Genomic DNA, 22,520 nt, shown 5'->3' on the forward strand with positions numbered 1-22,520 from the left:
TTCCTAATTTATCTGGATTTTCACCAATTGATTTCTCAGCTTGATTGTAATCTGATATATCTCTGATTTTCACTGAGTTTTATATTACCATTAATCTTGTGCTAAACATGAGGATAGAGAAAGAGAGATGTTTAAAGGTCCTTAGCCAGTTCCTTCTGTGTGGGAACAACCAGAAAGCAACATGAAGAAGCGGTTAAGAGCGATGGCGAGTGGGATGAATCTTATATGTGTGTGTGTACGTGCTTGATTCATATACGTGATTGTGTGTGCTTAGTTGCTTCAGTTGTGTCCAACTCTCTGCAATCCCATGGACTGCAGCCCACCAGGCTCCTCTGTCCATGGAATTTTTCAGGCAAGAATACTGAAATGGGTTGCCATTTCCTACTTCAGGGAACTTCCTGACCCAGGGATCGAATTTGTGTCTCTTGTATTGGCAGGTGGATTCTCTACCACTGAGCCACCTGGGAATTCCCAAATGAATCCTAGGTCCACTATTAACTAACGAAGATTTAAACCTTCTGAGCCTCTATTATATCACCTGTATAAACAGGAATGATGATGCCAACATTGCAGGATTGTGTAAATAAATACTGACTGTCCAGTGTTTATTACATATCCTGGGGCACAATTAAGTGCCAACCCATCCCTCCTCCCCTGTTCACCAACGCTTCCAAAAGGAACAGGTATTATTTTTTAATGCTGGTGATGGTAGTGCATCTTCTACCACAACAGGAAGAACACAGTGAAACTACCAAGAGATTCCGTAGTTGAAAAGGGAATAGTTCTTATCCTGGAAGCATGCCCTTGCTGAAACAACAACAAAATGTGTTCTCTATAATAATATCAATCAGTGTTAACATCCTGGCCATTTCCTGAATTGCTCATAGAACTCTCATACCTTCTAGAAGACCACTCTTTTGCCAATGATACATTATCATGGACTCCACTTCTAAGGCTTTTTTCTTTTTAACAAAATAGGGGCAAAAGGCTTTATTTCGATTGTGCTTTAATCAATACAACTATTAGACAGCAGGCCTCTGTGAAGAGTCACAAAAAAAAACCCCTAGGTTTCCCCAAGAATTAATTTCCACTATGACCGTCAAGTTAAAGAACCTAAACCTCAGAAATGACTGTATGTGTGGGCTATGTGATCAACTCAAACTGTCTACTGCTTAAATAGAATTGATGGTGCAATAAAAGGTGGAAAGTCAAACTGTGCCGGATGAAACTGTTGAAATACAGCAAAATCTCTGCTTCCCTACAAAGGATTTTTTTCTACAAACAGCTTCATGCTCTTGACAGCTGTGTGCTACTGGGATCTTAGGGAGCTAGAGCTGGGAGGTCTTTTCAGCACCCCAGGCCTCCCAATCCTTCCCTTCAACCACCCTAGGCCTCTTTAAAGTGACTCAAATAACTGCGATGTCAGTTTCATCTTCGTGGCAGCCAAGACGCCTTAATGGGCTCATGATTAGACAGATCTGAAATGGCCTTGAGTTTGAGAGTCTTCAAGACACGAGGGGAAAATTTCTCAGTTAGACAGTGCCCTGCTTTAGTCCATCTTCCTGACTCCAGCTCATTCCCAGCTCTTCTGATTCCTTATTTTTAGGGGTTAAATGAAAGCACCCATAAGTGTAAGCATACAAAAACTTACACTTTTTTTTCACTGAGGAGTGAAATGTGACTAGATGGTGAAATGTTCTTGCCTGAGTGGCTGTGCAGATTGCTTTCTTTCTCATTATCATTCATGTATAGGAACACTGTGAACTCACTGAAGGTTGGCAATAATGTTTACCTTGTCATCTAAAATATATTATTCATTCTACCTTAATATTGATGATTGTTTTAGCAGTTCTCTAAAACTTTAGGATTGATTTATCCACCTACTCCTGCAATAAGGACTTCCCTATAGTTCAAAAGGTAAAGAATCTGCCTGCAATGCAGGAGACCAGGGTTCAATCCCCGGGTGGGGAAGATCCTCTGGAGAAGGGAATGGCAATACACTCCAGTATTCTTGCCTGGAGAATCCCATGGACAGAGAAGCCTGGTGAGTTACAATCCGCAGGGTCACAGAGTCAGACATGACTGAGTGACTAACACACACACATAACTCCTGAAATATAATTTAAGATATTAACAGTACACTTCTGTACTAGGGATCTATTTTAAATTTTTATTAACTTTAATCTTAAATTATCTTTACTTCCACTTGAATTTTACACCATAAACACCTTTAATGGCAATCCAATGTAGAACCTGGTACCAAACTACAAGTTCTTGAGGTAGGTTGTTCTTTGAGGTAGTTATGAAATCTGGGACGGATAAAAGCCAATTGTATTGCCTCTTGGGTTGCAAGTTCATATATTTATCTTTGATTAGAAAGCTACCACTTTAGTTCAGCTTTACCTGATAATATTTTTCACACTGGGGTGAAGTTAACACATTCTTTGCATACATTTTAATGGGTTTTTGTATAGAGTTAAGAGCAGAATAGTGTTAATTTTCTGTTAATTTTACCTGAAACTAAGTTAATAAAGAAAATCTTGCTCTCTTGCTAAGCAAAGATGTGCTTGCTGACCTGTCTGATGGACACCATCTCTATAGATATCTGAAATCTGAATCTATGTTCAGACATCTAATCAGCCACAATAGAATTCTTTAAATTTTATATGAATACCCACTCAACTGCATAACAGAAGTTTTAATATTCCTCCTATTTATTGAGTGATTCTTATAATACTCTACCTCATTTTTCCAGGTTTTGAAGTAAAAAAGGACTTTATAGAGAGAACTTTAAAGAAATTTCTGCTCAAGATAAATGAAGAGAGAGTAACTGCAAAGTAACTTATAAGCATGCTTACAAATTAAATTTACCTGTTAAACACAAATACAGTGCATATAAGCATATGCTAGGTGGTAGCTGTATTAGGGAATTCTCGGGGGTTGTTTTAGTTCAGAGAAAACTTTTAAAAGTTTGGAGTTATTTCTGTAATAGTTGAATTAGCTTTTCATGCTTTTCTAGACTGCATATAGGGAGCCCTGCATGTGATTAAGTTCTGAGCTGGAGGAAAGAGAAAGAAATGATGGTCTTTAAATTTTTAAACAGTAGTTTAATATTTTTTTATTCAATGGGTGATTTCAAAGATGGGAAGTCACTCCTTAAATAACCTTGGCCATTTTCTGCCAAGAAGCTCACTTTTGGGAATTTTAATCTCCTAATATTCAGAAGATACTCTATTCTTACTTCGGTCGTACAGAACATTTTGTCCTTTTCTTTTTCCAAGAGCTTGAACTGGAATGATTCACTAAATCCCAGCTCCTGTTATTAAGTGACATTGCACTTCTGAACCAAACCCCAAAAATTCATGCAGAGCTTATTAATAGGACACATTTTATGGGCTCAAGCTTCTATTTGAGAACCAATCACCTGTTTGTTAGCTTCTCTGTGTCCTTGCTGTCTTGTAACATTTATTTTTCTTTATGTAAATTGCTTTTGCAGAGTATTATGATGAGATTGAGTACATTCAGCATGGTAGGGCCATAGACAAAGTATTCCGAGCAATTTCTTTTCATGGCACTTACACCATGGATGGACATACACTTAAGAATGAATTCTCCAAGAAATAAGCCCAAATTCCTACATGCATGATGCAGGTGAGAGAAAATGAGTAAAGCAAGTCAGGTTGGGACTAAAAAACTCCACAGCACATGTGCTTTCTAAAGAGAGGATGCTCCTAAGGGCCAGGAGACTATTGAATCTAATGGTTTTTCCAAAGAAGCTTAAAATCTAGATTTCTTTTTTGAGAAACTTCCCTCTTGTTAAATGTTGTCATCTATTTCAAATTATTTACAATATTGGATGGATTCCACAAAGCATACCTACAGGCAGGATATGGCCAAGGGACTTTTCAGTTCAGTTCAGTTCAGTTGCTCAGTCATGTCTGACTCTTTGCAACCCCATGAATTGCAGCACGCCGGGCCTCCTTGTCCATCACCAACTCCCGGAGTTTACTCAAACTCATGTCCATCGAGTCAGTGATGGGCTGTCTCATCCTCTGTCATCCCCTTTTCCTCCTGCCCCCAATCCCTCCCAGCATCAGAGTCTTTTCCAATGAGTCAACTCTTCACATGAGGTGGCCAAAGTATTGGAGTTTCAGCTTTAGCATCAGTCCTTCCAATGAACACCCAGGGCCGAACTCCTTTAGAATGGACTGGTTGGATCTCCTTGCAGTCCAAGGGACTCTCAAGAGTCTTCTCCAACAACACAGTTCAAAAGTATCAATTCTTGGGTGCTCAGCTTTCTTCACAGTCCAACTCTCGCATCCATACATGACCACAAGAAAAACCATAGCCTTGACTAGACGGACCTTTGTTGGCAAAGTAATGTCTCTGCTTTTGAATATGCTATCTAGGTTGGTCAAAACTTTCCTTCCAAGGAGTAAGTGTCTTTGAATTTCATGGCTGCAGTCACCATCTACAGTGATTTTGGAGCCCCCCAAAATAAAGTCTGACACTGTTTCCACTGTTTCTCCATCTATTTCCCATGAAGTGATGGGACCAGATGCCATGATCTTCGTTTTCTGAATGTTGAGCTTTAAGCCAACTTTTTCACTCTCTGCTTTCACTTTCATCAAGAGGCTTTTTAGTTCCTCTTCACTTTCTGCCATAATGGTGGTGTCATCTGCATGTCTGAGATTATTGATTTTTCTTCCGGCAATCTTGATTCTAGCTTGTGCAGCTTGTGCTTCTTCCGGCCCAGCGTTTCTCATGATGTACTCTGCATATAAGTTAAATAAGCAGGGTGACAGTATACAGCCTTGTCGTACTCCTTTTCCTATTTGGAATCAGTGTGTTGTTCCATGTCCAGTTCTAACTGTTGCTTCTTGACCTGCATACAGATTTCTCAAGAGGCAGGTTAGGTGGTCTGGTATTCCCATCTCTTGAAGAATTTTCCACAGTTTATTGTGATCCACACAGTCAAAGGCTTTGGCATAGTCAATAAAGCAGAAATAGATGTTTTCTTTGGCCAGGTATTTTTCCCTTTTGCCAATCCAACCAGTATTTTTACCAATAATGGTAAATAAACTTCATGGAGAAGAAATGGCTTGACTGTATTTGGAGGAAGTGCCACACAGGCACTCATATTTCCTATCTGCTCCTCCAGGCTTAACTAACTGCCCATCATTTTTCTCTTTCATTTCAAATCCTTGTATCTTCTACATATTCCCTCCCATAATTCTATTTTTACTGCTGCTAATTACATCACTGAATTTTATCTACTTAGATCTTTTTACTCCCCTTTTTTTGTTGCTATTAATACTTCTTTTGCTATGGATATCTTGTTACAGCTATGCTAGTTGATGAAGTATGTAATATTCTCACTTCTACACTGTTCTGAAATTATTGAAATTTGTAGGAAAAACATGTCCTTTAGCTGAGAAAAGATAAAAGATATCATTAATAGAATATTTACATGTCATTGAGTTAACATGGTCTCAAAGTTCTAAAATATCTTATTAAAGTATCTTTAATCATAGCCATTAATGATTACAACTCAAGTAAATCCTTTCTTCTTATTAGTTTTCAACAATTTTATGGGGTTCTACTATCAATCAATATATCAATTCCAAAAATTAAAGTATATTATTATATTAACATTGAAAGAACAGACAAAAGTATATAATACACAAATATACTGCATATATAATGAAATATATTCTTTTTCATTGATGTAAAACTTGGTGGTATTAGATAAGAATAAAAATCAAATATATATGTCTGGAATGAGAACTTCTTCACCAGTACATGGAAAATTAGAAAGAAAAAGCAAAATGAAAACTGCAAAAAAAAAAGTCAGATTTTTAAACCTCACTAATAATAATAAAAGGAGGGAAAAGAACAGTTTAAAGGAAATAGATATGAAAACATCTCAGAGAAAATGGAAATAGATAAAACATGATGAGCTTATTCAGAAAGAGTGGGGCACAGCTCTGGCTACACCCTGAAATCATCTGGGAAGCTTCAAAAAGAGCAAAGCTTAAAAAAAAAAAAAGAAAAACAGTAAAGCTTGCTCCACCTGAGGCCAATTCAATTAAATGCGCTGGCTGAGCCTGGGCATCAGTGTTTAAAAGCTCTGCAAGCATAGTTCAAATATGCAGTCAGGTTTGAAAAGCAATTGGCTAAAGGAAGATGGAGAAAAACAAGAAAAGCTAATGAAAGTTTGGCTAGAGAAGCGAAAGACAACTGAGAAATGGCTTTTAGAATAATTTCAAAATTCTAACAAGTGGGCACGTGTTAAGTAAAAAGACTATGCAAATACTTAAAGTAACAAAAAGTATATTTCTGTCCATTTCCCCTTCAGTTGAAAAGGCTGGTATTTATTCTATATGTTTAAGCAGTTTTATATTTCAAACTGGTAATTTCCTACCCTTACCTCTATTAGAAAGTTGACCCAGCTGCTGGTTGTGATATATTTTTCAAACTAACAATACAAACAGTTGTGCACTCTTAGACATAAGCATCCATGAAGTTCAGTTTGTACAACCAGAGATTTGCCCTCTTTTTATTCTGTACCTTGTAAATTGTTCCTTTGAAAATTAAGTCTTAAAATCAAATAAGAGTGGTCATTGAAAGATAATTCTTCGAATAGCCAGTTCATTCCGTTGGAAACAAAACATTGATTTCGAATTATTGAAACTTCAATTGTGGCAGATTTAGAGATAAAGCAGATCCATAAACCAACAAATTATTTAAAGCCAAAAGTCACTTAAAAATGTATTGTCAGAAAGTGGCATTTCTGAGGAAGAAGTGAATTAACCTAAAAAAAGTTAAGTGGAATTAATAATGAATTGATTTTCCTAAAACGAATTCCATTATGAAGGTAAGTCAGCCTTTTCAACATTTTCTGGGTTAACATCACAGTTGCTTTTCCATGTTGATTTTCCACAATTCTTTCCACAACTAGGGAGAGTCTGTGGCAGCCTCTATAAAAGCAATCCTCTCCATCCTTCAGAGCAGATTATATCCTAAAGTCATTCCTCTGGAGAAACATCCTTTACTATTTCTACTTAACTATGCTTTCTTCATGACTTCTACCATTTTTTCAACCAAGTCACGAAAATTATCATCCTATAGGAAAGATCTGTTAAATCTCAGGATGAGAATACGTGTGTTTTGAAACAGGAGGCTAGTGGTTGCATGGTGAACAGAAGCAACACTATATTATATCTGGGCTCAGTTTATGGTAGACGTCGATGAAATGGTGCTTGGGTTCTCAAACTGGGATTAGATCAGTGATTTAAAAAAAAAAATGACATCCTACCTTTATATTCAAAGTACTTAGGCAGTCTACAATAAAAATATAAATAACAAACCAGTAAAATATTAATAAGAATGAAAGCCTGAACCAAAAAGAAATGTTTTTTTTAATGAAAGGTAAGGACACCTTAGTCAGTGTAGAGAGCAAAATATTTACAGTTGATATGACCATTTCCTCCACCAACACAGTGACAACTGTGAGAAATAACTTGATTCTTTGGGGAAAAGAATTCCAATTTGTTATTCAAAAGCATTAAGTATGTTTTGAAAAGGGGAAGGGTAATGCTTAGGAGTAAATGAAAAGTGGCAGGGCACATCCAAATCCTGATGCAGATCTCTATGCAAATTAGCACGAGTTAAAATACACCCTGGAAACTGCAGTAGTAAGCTCTCTCATACATGTGTTAAACTTGTTGTTTACTCTGTGTCTCAAAATTATCCTGAGTCATCGTTAAGACACATTTCTTTTAAATAACCATTAAATGTACTGTATAACTGTATTACGCTTCAAACAACATTCTGTGAGACAGATGTAACCATAAAACAATACTCACTTTCTCCAATAATCCAGATCCCTCTGGAAAGCTAAATTTGGGAAATTTTATGCATAACAAAATACTTTCTATTTATTCTCAATTTCTTCCTGAATAAAAAATTTGAAAACTGAATATTTAAGACATAAAAAAGGCACACTTGATTTGGAAACTCTTTGAACTTCTTTTTTCAACATTTGATAGATATTTTATGTTTTATTGGATTTTTTAAAAATTAAAGTGTAGTTGACATACAATGTTGTGTTAGTTTCTGGTGTAAAGTAATTCATATATATGTATATGCATTTTTTCTTTTTCATTGTAGATTATTATAAGATACTGAATATAGTTCCCTATGCTATACAGTAGACCTTTGTTGTTTATTTTATATATAGTAGTTTGTATCTGCAAACTCCTAAATTTATCCCTCCCCTCCCGTTTCCCTTTTGGTAAACATAAGTGTGTTTTCTGTGTCTGTGAACTTTCTATTCAAGTTCTTGGTAACCTATAACTGCCCTAAAAAAGTAAAGTCTTAATATTTTTTTAAAAGGAGAAAGACATTTGAAGAATAAATGAATTCAATGACCAACTTTGCACAGGCAATTTTATCAGAATCCTAAATTATCCATGTCCTTGAGTAGTTAGTTCAAGTTCCATACATGGAACACTGTAGAAACGCCACAAATTCCAGCTCTGTCCTTCCTAGCATCTCCTCTGTTCAATGCTTTTGTTTCTCCTTATGATTGCTGCCCTCACTAGCCAGTCTTGCTAGATCCTGCATCCTGGGAAGGGCCAGGCAGGCTATGCCTGTCTTGACTCTAATTAGCATATTGGTTGTTGCAATCTCTAAAGAAAATTTTGCGTCAAATGTAATTTTCTCTTGCCTGTGGCATTCTGGCTTCCTTTAGCCCCCAAAGAGTTGAGCTCTGAACAGTATTCCTCCTGTGTTTACATGCAGAGACCCTCCACTGTGTGATCCTGCTGCAATTAAGTGGTAATGTGGGTGCATGTTCAGTCACTTCAGTCATGTCCGACTCTTTGCAACTCTACGGACTGAAGCCTGCCAGGCTCCTCAGTCCCTGGGATTCTCCAGGCAAGAGTACTGGAGTAGGTTGCCATGCCCTCCTCCAGGGGATCTTTCCAATGCAGGTATTGAATGTCTCCTGCTTTACAGGGGGATTCTTTACTGCTGACCAACAGGGAAACCCAAATAAGTGGTAACATCTACACCTAACTCAGGCAGCGCACAGAGGTCTTTGCTCTACTTTGATACCAATGATGTGCTAAGTGGCTGAAGGAAAAACATAGAGACTCTGTGTTTTCACATTTTCTTCCATGACTGATCTTATTTCACTGAAACCTAGACTCGAAGTTTTGTTAGTTTTTTTTTTTAATTGTTATTTGTATAGAAGATTTTTGATATCACCAATTTAGGAAGAAATTATGTGTACAGAATTGAGTATCTAAATAGAAAGGATGTGAGGGACAATTCTCTTCAGCAAACAACCCTCCAGCTATACTCTTCTCAAGGTATTCATCATATTGATTCATTAAAAAAAAAAAAAAAACATAGCTCAAATTTGAACAAGCGCATAGCCCATAAAATATTCTGAATATGAAGACAGACTCTAAAAGGTATAACACAGCCAACCCCAGTTACATCATTAGTCCAATATTCAATGACCCTTTGAGTTTAGAGTATAAGGTAACTACTGCACCCTCAGATCACTGTCTTTCAGAAGGGATGAATGTTGGAATACACCAAGCACAGAGTTCCAGTGCTTTAGAGATAAAAGAGGCGTTACATATCAACTGGTCACTTCCCTGCTTCCTTCTCCATAACAGATGTGGACACTCAATACCAAAAACACTGAGCATTCAGCATGTCACAGCAAGTGACGTCAAGGACAAGCCTAGAACTTACAGATTACTTGAATCACAGGTTACATTCCCCTCATTCTGTTTTCTTCTGACTCTCTTAGGGGTAGGGCATGTTTTCTATTGTATTACACTCTCCTCTGCATCTCCTCTCCATCTTCAAGGTGACCAGACTCCACAACATTATAATCATCTAGCTGGGATGGGGTGGGGTTGGGGTGAGGATGCTTAAAAGAGAAGCTGCTCAGGTGGCTGGGTTCTGGCTGGCGAAGAACCACAGCAGAACTGCAGCCACACCTAAATAAGTGTGCTCCGGTGGAGTTTACCACTAGCACTAATCTGAAGGCAGATTTTACAGCCTCCCTGCTGCGAGCTAGATAACTCTCAATTCCTCCGTAGTTTAAGCCTCAAAGGATGCAGGTTACATATGAAGTAAGCACCACCATCTTGAAGTGATGCAAGTTGTACCTCAAGCTCCCTTAGGTTGCCAAGTGAAAAAGGCAATCGACTCTTAACGCTGGGTTGTGAAAACAGCGTGCTGTCATTTTGATTACAGTCAGTAAACAGTCTGTGGTTGCCTGGAAAGAAACTGCCTAAAGCACAAGGCACCAGCAAGCAGTAGGAGAGACGTGGCTGGGGGCAGCTTGTAGGGCTGTCTACTATGGCTGAAGCAAAACTGACATCACGATAGGACTGGACCAAGGGCCGTTTACTGGGCTGAGCACTTTGTTTGCTTTCTCTTTTCCTTGATGTCAATTTACTTCAAAATGGAAAGCTGTCTATAATTCTGGTTATATTCTGATTTAGATGTTTAAATGTGTTTAAATGTTACCTTTCATGTTTCTCTCTCTCTTACACACGCACACGCACATGCACAAACACACAATGTTCACTTTTGTTTCTTGGTCCAAAATCCTAGGAATTACAGACAAAAACAGCAATCTAACCAATTGAAATAGAAAAGTGATACAGAGAGAGTGTGCCTCTCCCTTTTAGAGCATCTCAGAACAGGGGATTGCCTGCTTTCTTAATTCATTTGTTAGTAGGTTTGATCACTTGGTGGATGGAAAAGGAATAGGGGAAAGGTATATACTGAACCAGCACTCACCACTACAGATATGCGATGAACATATGTACTTTGAAAATTTCTAGATGCTAACATTAAAAAAAGACAGAAGAAACAAGTGAAATTAATGTTACTAATGCTGATTTTTTTTCTGTAATTTAAGCCAATATCCCAAAATATTATCATTTCAGATTTGACACTAGCTATAATTTAAGTATTCAATTCCTACATGTGACCAGAGCTAACACACTGGATAGGGCATTGGCAGAATTTGTTTTAGGTACTTTTATTTAGAAGATATCTAATAATATCCTGCTGACTGTGGCAGATAAGCAGTAAAATCTTTATCTTCAAGAAATTTAAAATGTAGAAGCAATAAGGCACATCCTTAATAAAAGCAGAAGCCAGAGTATTATAATTATTATATTTTATTATATTATAATAATTATTATATTTTAAAGACAATCTGTGCAAGCTTTTGGAGTTCAGAGGAAGGCAAAACAACTTCTGACTCAGAATTTAGGTATGATGAGCCTTGGAGTATAGGTAGGATTTTAACAGGCAGCAATTGGTTGTGAGTGAGAGTTCAGGCAGAGGGAAGGTTTCTGAAAGTCAGAGGCCAGAGAAGGGACTTTTGGGGAATGGCAGACAGATACATTTTACTAGGGAGGAGCACGCATGTAGGAGAGCATGTAAGATGAAGCTGGAGAAACAAATCAGTAAATTATTTTTTAGGGAGAGCCTCTGATTTTTACTTTTTCTAAGAAAAAAAAAGACACTGGATTTGGTGGCATGATTACTAGCCATGTGACTTTTGAAGTGTTTCTTATCCTAATTACTTATCCTCTCTGAATCCTATTGTTTCCTTATCTGCAAAATGATGACAATAATCACATTTATCTCATAGAGTTACTGTCAAGATAACAGATGAGCTAATCAGTGCCTGGGAGAGAGCAAGTCAGTTTCCTCTATTCATTACTATTCCTTCTCTAAGAAATTGTGAAGTGTGGAATTCTTTGAGTAAAATATTCATTCCTCACTTTGCTTTGTATTAAAGAGGGTCTGATAAACTCAGCATGTTGTTGTTTAGTCGCTGAGTTGTGTCCGACTCTTTGAGACCCCATAGACTGTAGCCCAGGCTTCTCTGTCCATGGGATTTCCCAGGCAAGAATACTGGAGTGTTGCCATTTCCTTCTCCAGGGAATCTTCCTGACCCAGGGATGGATTGAACCCAGGTCCCTGCATTGACAGCAGATTCTTTACCCCTGAGCCACCAGAGAAGCCCAAACTCAGCATACTTAGTCAATAATCTTTGAGGTAAACAGGTTTTGAACATATGTATGTGATCTATAAGAAATACAGCTACATTATTAGCAAAGATTGTGCCTATAGAGAATTTGGCTTTTGTTGCTTTCCTATGTTTTACCATCTTCACGGCTATATGACACAAAACTAAGTTATTTTATTTACCTAACCAATCCCATATGAGTGGATATTTCAGTTTTTTTCTAGACTTTGCTATTATAAAATATGCTGCATTAAATAGAATACAAGACTTTCTAAAGAGTAGTTGTAGGCTGAATTTGAAATAGCAAATCTAAGTAAAAAGTTTAAATCCTTATAAGAAACTAACATTAAATAATTCATTTATTCACAAAATGTCTGTTGAGCACCCACTGTGTGTCATGCACTGCTCTAAGCACTTGGGAGTCACTGGTGAACAAAAGGGACCAAGAAAGGAATATTCCAGCCCCTATAAGTCTTATGTTCTACCCAGGAAAAATAGAAAGTGAATAATAGACATTATAAATCAGTTAATTATATAGTACATGATAAGGTGATAAGTGCTTTGGAAACAATAAAGTGGGGTGAAGAGATGGAGGGGAAGCACAGAAGGGCTCTTTGAAAAGGTAAAGTTTTGACCAAGACTTGCAGATGAGAAAGTTAGGTTATCTAGAGGAAAGAACACTCCTAGGAGAGTGAGCAGTATATCTGCGTTTGGCAGGTGCAGAGGACAGCCAGTAGCCAGTGTGACTAGAGAGGAGTGAGAGAAAAGGAGAGCAATGAGTTCAGGATGAGTTCAGCAAGGTAACTGGAAAGCCATTCATAAGGTCTTAGAGGCAATTATAAAGAGTTTGGCCTTTTCTCTGGGTAGCTCCTGTAAGCTCCTGCACAGAGAAATAACACGATTTGTTTTCTCTTTTCCCCAAATCACTCTGACTGCTGGGTGAAAATAGGCTCCATGGGAGTCAGGCCGGAATCAGGGAGATGCTTACAAAGCTATTGCAGGCTTCTGTGTAATACTGCCATAAATCATTTTAAGCTTCCAGATTCAGAAGAATTACACCACAGGACATTAAACAAATAAACAATGAGACTGAAGAAGCTATGACTATTATCTTTGAGAAATCATAAAAATGAGAGCAGTTTGACTGGCACATATGCTTCTAAGTTCAACAACAACAAAAAGCAGAACAAACAAACCAAAAAAAAACAAAAAAAATTCTGGATCCTATAAGCCAGTCATTGTCAAAATGTGATTCCTGGGCTAACATCATCAGCATCCTCTGTGTGCTTATTAGAAACAAAATTTGGGGCTTCACCTGTATCTACAAGCAACTCTAGGGTGGAACCTGGCAAGCTGTGTTTTACTAAAAGTCCTGCAGGTGATTCTGATGCTAAATTTTGAGGACCACTGACAAAAACTAATGGTGAAACTAGACGGCAGAAGGAGCCTTTTCAATTTTAGAATACTGGGCTTCTGAGTTCCAATACTTCTTTTAAATGATGTATTTAGAGAAATTTAACTTTTATTTATGGAGAAGGAAACGGCAACCCATTCCAGTATTCTTGCCTGGGAATCCCATGGACAGAGGAGCCTGGTGGGCTACAGTCCATATGGTCACAAAAGAGTCAGACACAACTTGGCAACTGAATAACAACAACTTTTTGTTTTTATTGTATTTTATCTTTATAAAAAAATAAAGTAAAATGGTACATTATTTTTTCAAAATCCATGAGCAACAGGCAGTTGAAGATGATGAAAATGGAGAAAATTTAGATGATTAAACCTGTTCAAGATTGCGCGTTAATGAAGTCACTGTTTTAGAATGTATGCTTAGCTCCTGAGTCTCAGCCTCAACATTTTTAAAGTAAGGCAGAAATGAATTTAATACAACTCAAAGAAAGGAAATCCCAGATTTTAAATTAACTGAGACCTTTATTTAGTCTTCTAATGGTCAAATTTGCTCCAGGAGAATCTGACGTACCCGGAGAAGTAGATGTGTAGTTATCCTTCCTAGACAAAATTCCCAGTATATTACTTCATAATATCTTGGTGATTTGACCATTTGAAGTTATCTACCTGATAACAGTTTCAAGTCCTAAAACCAAAGGAACAGCTGGTAGGATAGGGCTATTACAGATGCTGAAAGCCAACCAGCAATCCCATCCAGATGGAAGGAGGTCCCCTCCCCATGGGGAAACGCTCCCAGGGACCTGATGACAATAGCTGTGAACTCCGAAGTGAGCGGCTTTGGATTTACTTCAGCCCCTGTGCAAAGAGCTAACTGAGTCCCCAGAGTTTTACAGTTGAATGCCTGCCAGAAATGGATTTGATCTGGAAAATTCTGAAGCAGGTACATTATGTCAACATAAAGGAGGATAAAATGGATTGAAAGGAAAGGAAGCTGGATAAATGGCTAAAAATAGCTAAGTGAAGTGAAAGTGAAAGTCAGTCATGTCTGACTCTTTGCCACCCCATGGACTGTAGCCACCAGGCTCCTCTGTCCAAGGAATTCTCCAGGCAAGAATACTGGAGTGGTTGATATTTCCTTCTCCAGGGGATCTTCTTGAGTGAGGGATTGAACTCAGGTCTCCTGCTTGCCAGGCAGATTCTTTACTGTTGCGTGAGTCAGCAGGGAAGCCGCCAAAACAGTTAAAGGATAAACTAAAGAGGCAAAATAAAGGTTAAAAACAATGGAGCTGGAATAAGACAAAAATTAAACACTGGACTAGAAGAAATTAAAGGATAGATCGATTGTTAGGATAAACTAACACAAAAGGAAATATAAAACTCATCTCTAGAAAATTCAACTGTTGGTATTAATTTACAATTAATAATATTAACAGTAAAAATAAAAATGAGCTAAGAAAAATAAAATTAAAGCAAATTTGTCCAAAGTTCCTCAGCTGGTGACACCTACCCTTTAGAGTAAAGTTTCTGTCATACTCTTTGAAAAACAACTTCCTCATTCATGGTATAAAGAATTCCCCTTAATTTCCGAACTGCTAAAATTCTTTCAAGATAATTTCAAAGGCAGGCTATCCATTTTGGGGGGAATCTGTAAGTCCAATAATTCTATTAAATAATCGGAAAGTATAGCTTCTAAATCATCTTATCTCATCACCATCTTAATGGAATTCACTGAGTTCAACTACTTTAACCATTAGTATAAGTCTTATTAGATTAAACCTTGTATGGGTCTTCTGTGAAATTAAATTTAAGATATCTGCTAAGCATGTTATGTAGTGTCCCTTGATAGCAAAGCTTCTTCCCTCAGTTTGGTTCTTGGAGAAAGATTATTTTTTTATACATAGTGTTTAAGAATCTTTTTTGGTTTTGTTTCCTAAAATAAAATCAGATACATATGATTCTGTGTACTTCCACTTTTTCTTACCTATTGGGAACATTAGAGCTAAATTCCAGCCTTGATTGTATAAAGTGACCATCTCATATTCACAATAATCTACTCTTTTCTTTCAAGATAACCTTCTTAAAGGTTATCCATTAAAGGTTATCCTTCTTAAAGGATAACCATTTCCATCAAATTAATCTAAAGAACTGGTTTAAAATGCAGATCCCTGGGTCTTGCCCAAGACCAACTTTTTCAGAATCTCCAGAGACTAAACCCAGAAGTCTACAGATTTAATAAGTAGTCCAAGTGATTCTTATGCTCACTGAAGTTCAGAACTGATTTAAAGAATCCTCATTCTCTTCTTAACTCAAGTAGTCCTATTTTATCTTACAATTAATCTATAAACCATGGTCTACTTCGAATGATGAGTGAGATAGAGATCTTATTAAAACATAATACAACTCAAAGTATTGGACCTAAATTGGAGTATGAAACCACATGCAGGAATCACTATTTCCCATGTGTACTCGAGACTGAAAAAAATCTCCCCCATTTGGAGCCCAGGCCATGAGATATATTTTGTCTGATCTGTGAATCAGTGATTTTCACAAGGGAGGGTGAAGAAGAACTCAAGCAGATCAGGACTCTCTGGCATGCTTTTCAGGCCTTACTCTTCTGTTCCTCCTTACGTTCTTAGTTCCTCTTTGATACTTAGTCCTCCTAACTTCACCCCTGCACCAGAGAAAAGGCTGAAAATGTCCCCAGAGAAAAGACTGCAAATAATTTAGAATATCTAAATTTGATATTTTAGTTATTTAATACCATGCTCATTATAAGTCAGGATGGAGATCAAGGTACTGTGCTGTGCTGTGAAGAAGTAGTGTTTATTAGCCTGTGACTATAAAGTAGAAGCAACTAACATTTATTTGAAGACTATAAATTTAACAATTTAATGCTTGAATGCAATTTAATGCTTCAAGATCTGATGATGGGTATTATTAAAGTAATAATAACTATAATACTGTTATTCCTATTATTGCTACTTCTATTACTACTAAAACCTCCAGCTTTTATGGAAAACCTACTTTATACCAGCTATTGTACAAGTGACTCTACATGCATGTGTTTGTGTGTGAAGATCATTTAATTCTAACAACAACCCTCTCTCCATGGGTTTTATAGTTTCCATTAACAGAGAGGAAACTAAAAATTGGACTGGTCAGGTAACATGTTCAATGTTAAACAGCTAACAAATGGCAGAGCCAGGTCTGTGTTGCTACCAAGTGAAAGAGAGCAGAGACAAAGGCCAGATCATAAAGGCACCGGTATACTTTCCTAAGTGACTATAACTCACTGAGAAGCACTGACAAAGTTTAATAAGGATAAGATACATATTTTTAAAAGATCACTCTGATGAAAGATTAAAGAAGAGATTGGTTGCTTAGGAGTGAGTTCTCTGGAGATGAAGATTTAAAAAAAAAAAACTATGTAATAAATAAAAAGGTGACATTTAATGGGACTTTTTTTTTCACAGTAAATTGTAAAAAGAGATTCATTCATGAGGATCCAGACTGGTTTGCCATGTAAAATTTGCATATGTGAAATGAAATATTTTAAAAAATACTAATTGCTGATTTAAATCAGCAATACTGATTGGGTATCCCTGGTGGCTCAGATGGTAAATAATCTGCTTGCAATGTGGGAGACCTGGGTTCGATCCCAGTGTTGGGAGGATCCCTTGGAGGAGGAAATGGCAACCCACTCCAGTATTCTTGCCTGGAAAATCCCATGGACAGAAGAGCCTGGTTGGCTACAGTCCATGGGGTCACAAAGAGTCGGACACAACTAACACTTTCACTTTCATATATCATCCTTTTAAATAATCATTGGTTTAACTAGGCTTAGCCATTGCTAATGGTTATAGCCAGAAGAACTATGACATCAGATTGATGTCATTACACCTTGGTTTAACATGCTGATTTTTTCACCTCTGCTTATCTAAAATTTATTCTTAGAAGCCATTGAATAAAGTTTATTGGTCTTATCTTAGCAAATAAAATGGGATTTTAGGTGGAAAGGAAAAGGAACTAGGATAATAACCCATAACCTCCATGTGTACCATACACTCCAAGGGTCTATCTCTTTGATCTTTCTGGTATTTGAAGAAAAGAAGCAAAGGAGCAGTAAAGAGAGGAGAGGAGGGAAAGAAGTAGGAGGTGAACAGGCAGATGCCCTGGAGCTTCAGTCTGTCCTCAGAAGGACTGGAATCAAGGTTGCCACTGAAGGAGGTGAGTCCCATGCCCACTGCAGGATCCTGACAATGGTTCCCGGTCCCCTCATTCCTTGAGCACACAAGGGTACGCTGCTCATAAGGCTCAAACAACATGTTCTTTGTCAATCCTGACTTCCTGATCTAGGACTATAAGTAAACAAAGTGCATATAAAATCCAGATCCAGAAACAGAGTACCCATGTCAATCCAAATGCCGAAGGTGCTGGATTCACTCCACCTGTGTTCTCTTTCTTCACAGATCATGGAGCAAGGAAGGTAATGTCAAGCCACATCAGAGTTCATCAGGGATGAGATACCTGTCAAGGATTTGTGGCAGAGTGGCATACTGGAATGAAAACACAGAATCTCTTATAAGGGTCATATAAGAACGAATGAGATAATTCCCAGAATTGGCCTGGAGTTTTTCTGCAAAAAGGTGCTGTGACTATCTAAGGTACCTAAACTTCTAGTGGGTCTAAATAGTGTTTGTGCAAAGTAAACTAAAATCTAGTAAACTGACAATGGCAACAGTTTCAGGACAAAAAGGAGGCAGAAGAGGGATTTCCTGCCTCCTTGCTAGTTTGTTCCTCCCACAGAGAAAAACACTCAAGCGACATGGCAGTGATGACCTCAGGGAGTGGACAGATGACAAAGGCTATTGATGTAAGTAAAGAGAAACTAAACCAGTGTTTTATTTCTTCTTCTCTCAAGAGACACATTCATCTTGTGTATTCAGCAAATTACCCAGGATTGTATTTAGTTGAACTGTATTTGGTAATTGGTTCTGTAGGTCATCTATGTGTATAGGATAAAGGACATCCAAATATATAGTCAGAATTGGACTGTAAGCTGGCTCCTGGACTGGCCATGTTTCTGAACCTACCAAGGAGTGTTTATTTGTTTGGTGTATCAGCTGCAACTAATGAAAAAATCTGTCTAAAATTATCTAAGTCAAAAAGGATGTTTATTGAACTAACAAGCAGTGCAGAGGCTGTTTGGGTCCAGGAGGTGAGTGATCCATCCAGAGCCCAAGGGTAGATCTGTCTCTGTGACCTGCCACCCTCAGCATGTCAGCTTTGCCCACACAATGGCATGCCTTCTGGTTTCAAGTGATGGCAATAGGACCATCATACCCTGATGCAACAATGTCCACGGGACAGAGAATTCTGTCCCCCCCTCAGTCTTTTTTGAGTGAAGTAATCTTTTACAGACACCAAGTTGGCAGACTTGCCCTCACCTTGTATTGGCCAGAACTGGACCAAATGCCTAATCCTTAACCAATGATAGGCAAGGGGTTTGAAAGAGGTATTGAAGTGGAATGGCTGTTGGGAAGACACACAGTAGACAAACTGAGGAGCTGATAAAACCAAGGATGCTGATTTGTTTATTATAGTATTGGCTTAATTGTCATTATTAGTTAGCAGTTGTCTCTCTGAGTGTATATCTATCTGATAATGATAAAGTCACAGGCCACATCATCTCCTAAAAGATAATAATTATTTCCAAGACAAAAATTGTTCTGAAGCCAGAGATGAACTTCTGCTTTCACATTCAGCTATTTTTTTCAGATGCCTGACATTAAGTCCAGGTAGAAAAAGTCCAAAATAGTTCTTTTATTAAACAGTTAGTAAATCAATAATAATATTTATGTATGGACAATCATGTGTTTATCTGACAGGAAAGGAACAATAGTAGAGAAACTCTAGATTTAATTTGCATTTGGCCATAGTATGGTGATAGCCACACTACAGAGTCACTTTCTCAATAGTTTTTTCCAGACCGTTAATCAATAATGAATTGCTTGACATTACCCTAAGAAAAAGACATATGTTACACAGATGAAGTAGCAAGCTCAGACTTTTAATTTACCTTTAAATAGATTCAAAATGTTTAACATACATGTGAACAGGTATCTATTAGATGTGCGTTTTATGTTTATTCATTCATTCCTGTTTGTTTTGTATTTTAAGGCAAAGGTGAGGACTCTATTGCTGTACTTCTTAGATGGTACCACCCCATTCCTAACATAATACGTACATAACAAACTCTATACGTAATAACCTCCTAATAAGGTAGCTGACTCATCGTAATTCCATTTCTGAAGACAGTAACTAAAATTCTTCTCATTTTGCAGGGACCCAGGCTTTATCCTAAACTATCTGTATTCAAATCCTGACTCCTTATTACCTTTGTAACTTGGACAAATTATCCAACCTACCTATACCTAGGTTTTCCAATCTGTAAGATGGGGAAAACGGTAATACCCTCATAGGGTTAAAACGATAATTAAATAAGTTAGTATACATAAATTACATGACAGAGTATCTGAGACATAGTGATCATTCAGTTGAGGTTTATCTATTATTATTATTTAATCCTCAGTCACTTGGTTAGGTAGGCACACCAAAAAAGCAATAATTTCAAAACTTTAAAAACACAGACAATAATATTTTATTCAGCCTTGGCGAGTGGCCAGTGGTTGTTATTATAATGTGTTGAATGCTATGTGTATGCCTTTGATAAAATATGCTTTTGGTCACACATGCCACTTATAAGCCCTAAATGAAAATTCCTTTGGAAAAAATAATAACTTTCTTTAGTAGGAAAATAGTTAATTGGTCCATTCTATCTTTCAAATTATACCCTTCTTATTTCTTTTGTTAATACCAAGAAAACACAGACAGCATCCTATTCTCAGTAATGAAACCAGTCTTTCCCTGACAACTCTCTCTCTTGTCTTCAAGTACATGAAAATATATTCGGATGTTGTTTTCTCCTTCCCTGATCTCTCAAGTTGTATGACACAAAGCAACTCTCCTTCCTTGAAGATGGCAAATTTATAGCCTCTGACATAATTCAGTTTCCATGGGAATAGACCAGAACTAATTGATTTTGTCTGTAACGTAATTATAAAAATCCCTACAGAGAGAGACAGAGAGAGACTATTGATACTAACAGGCTATAGACCAATACAGTTCACCAAACTGTCTTCTGTTCTGGAAAATTAGGCAAGATGAGACTTCACGGGCTCAATGACTAATGGAAAAAATACTTCTGTTTCTGCTGCGGTAGTGCTACGGTATATCCCAAATATTTACTGTGCCATTTTTCTCATTCATTAATCAGAATCATGATTCTGATTCATTAACAGTTATTAATTTTGTATTCATTGTATTTGTTGGTTTTACATGTTTTCAGCAGCTTATGTTAGTATCACAGCACACAGATATGTGAACCTGGAAAACTGAACTGGGTTACACCAATCTATTTTTCTGTACGTATACACAGCTTAGATCTTTAATATCAAACCGCACAATAGTAAGATTCAGGATAAAAAATGTCAACAATAATAGGAAAAATCAGTCAAGAACAGAATGTACGGAAAATGTGTCGCCTTAGGGCAACAGTCTGTTTTTGTCAATAGACAGACACTTCAATGAAGATTACTTTACTTCTCTGTGCCTGTTCCTCATTTATTTTAAAGTCAGGGAGCTGGACTTTTTGTCAAATCCACTGCACGCCTTTTAATTAGCTTCTTAGAAATTCCTCTTTGGGCATCTGTATAACTGTTCTAATTTCACTGTCTAATATCCTCTGTGTTCTCTCTCCTTAAAAAATGGTAATCACAAGAGTCCTGCCTCTTCATATTTCCAATTTTTTCCTAAATAATGTACTGTGTATTCTTCAGCTTTAACTGGTTACTCCTTAATCAACATTTACCCAGCCCAGGCAGCTTTCTTGAGTCTCAGATACATATACACCCAGTTGTCTCACAGGCATCTCAAACTAAATAAAACTCAAGCAGAATTTATTTCTACAAACCTCTACTTCTTGGTTGGGTTAAACTTGAGGCTTAAACCAGAAATCTGGAGATGAACTTAACCTCGTAACTCTTCTTCACCCTTCATATTAAATCATCACAAAATCTCATTGGTTTTATCTTTCTAATTGTGCCTTCAGTACAAACCTCCAGCCATGGTTTGTTTTCTCTCTAACTTATTGAAGACCTTGTATTTTCCAGGCACCTTTTCAGCTTTCAGTGCATTTTCTCATTTAAAGGTTAACATTAACTCTATGAACTATGTGCTGTCATTGCTATCATTATCTTCATAGGGAACCTGGAGAGTATGAAGAATAAAAAAAATTTTTATCACATTGCTAGAACATAGTGGAGCCAGGGCTTGAATGCAGTCCTGACCGCCAAGTCCACACCCTTAAGTAGTAAGTTCAGTTCAGTAGCTCAGCCGTGTCCGACTCTTTGCGACCCCATGAATCGAAGTACACCAGGCCTCCCTGTCCATCACCAACTCCCGGAGTTCAGCCAAACTCATGTGCATCAAGTCGGTGATGCCATCCAGCCATCCATCCTCTGTCATCCCCTTCTCCTCCTGCTTCCAAACCCTCCCAGCATCAGGGTCTTTTCCAGTGAGTCAACTCTTTGCATGAGGTGGCCAAAGTATTGGAGTTTCAGCCTCAGCATCAGTCCTTCCCATGAACACCCAGGACTGGTCTCCTTTAGGATAGACTGGTTGGATCTCCTTGCAGCCCAAGGGACTCTCAAGAGTCTTCTCCAACACCACAGTTCAAAAGCATCAATTCTTGGGTGCTCAGCTTTCTTCACAGTCCAACTCTCACATCCATACATGACCACAGGAAAAACCATAGCCTTGATTAGACAGACCTTTGTTGGCAAAGTAATGTCTCTGCTTTTGAATATGCTGTCTAGGTTGGTCATAACTTTCCTTCCAAGGAGTAAGTGTCTTTTAATTTCATGGCTGCAATCACCATCTGCAGTGATTTTGGAGCCCCCCAAAAATAAAG

The sequence above is a fragment of the Capricornis sumatraensis genome, chromosome 3, assembly GCF_032405125.1.
Source record: "Capricornis sumatraensis isolate serow.1 chromosome 3, serow.2, whole genome shotgun sequence".
In the NCBI taxonomy this organism is placed as follows: Eukaryota; Metazoa; Chordata; class Mammalia; order Artiodactyla; family Bovidae; genus Capricornis; species Capricornis sumatraensis.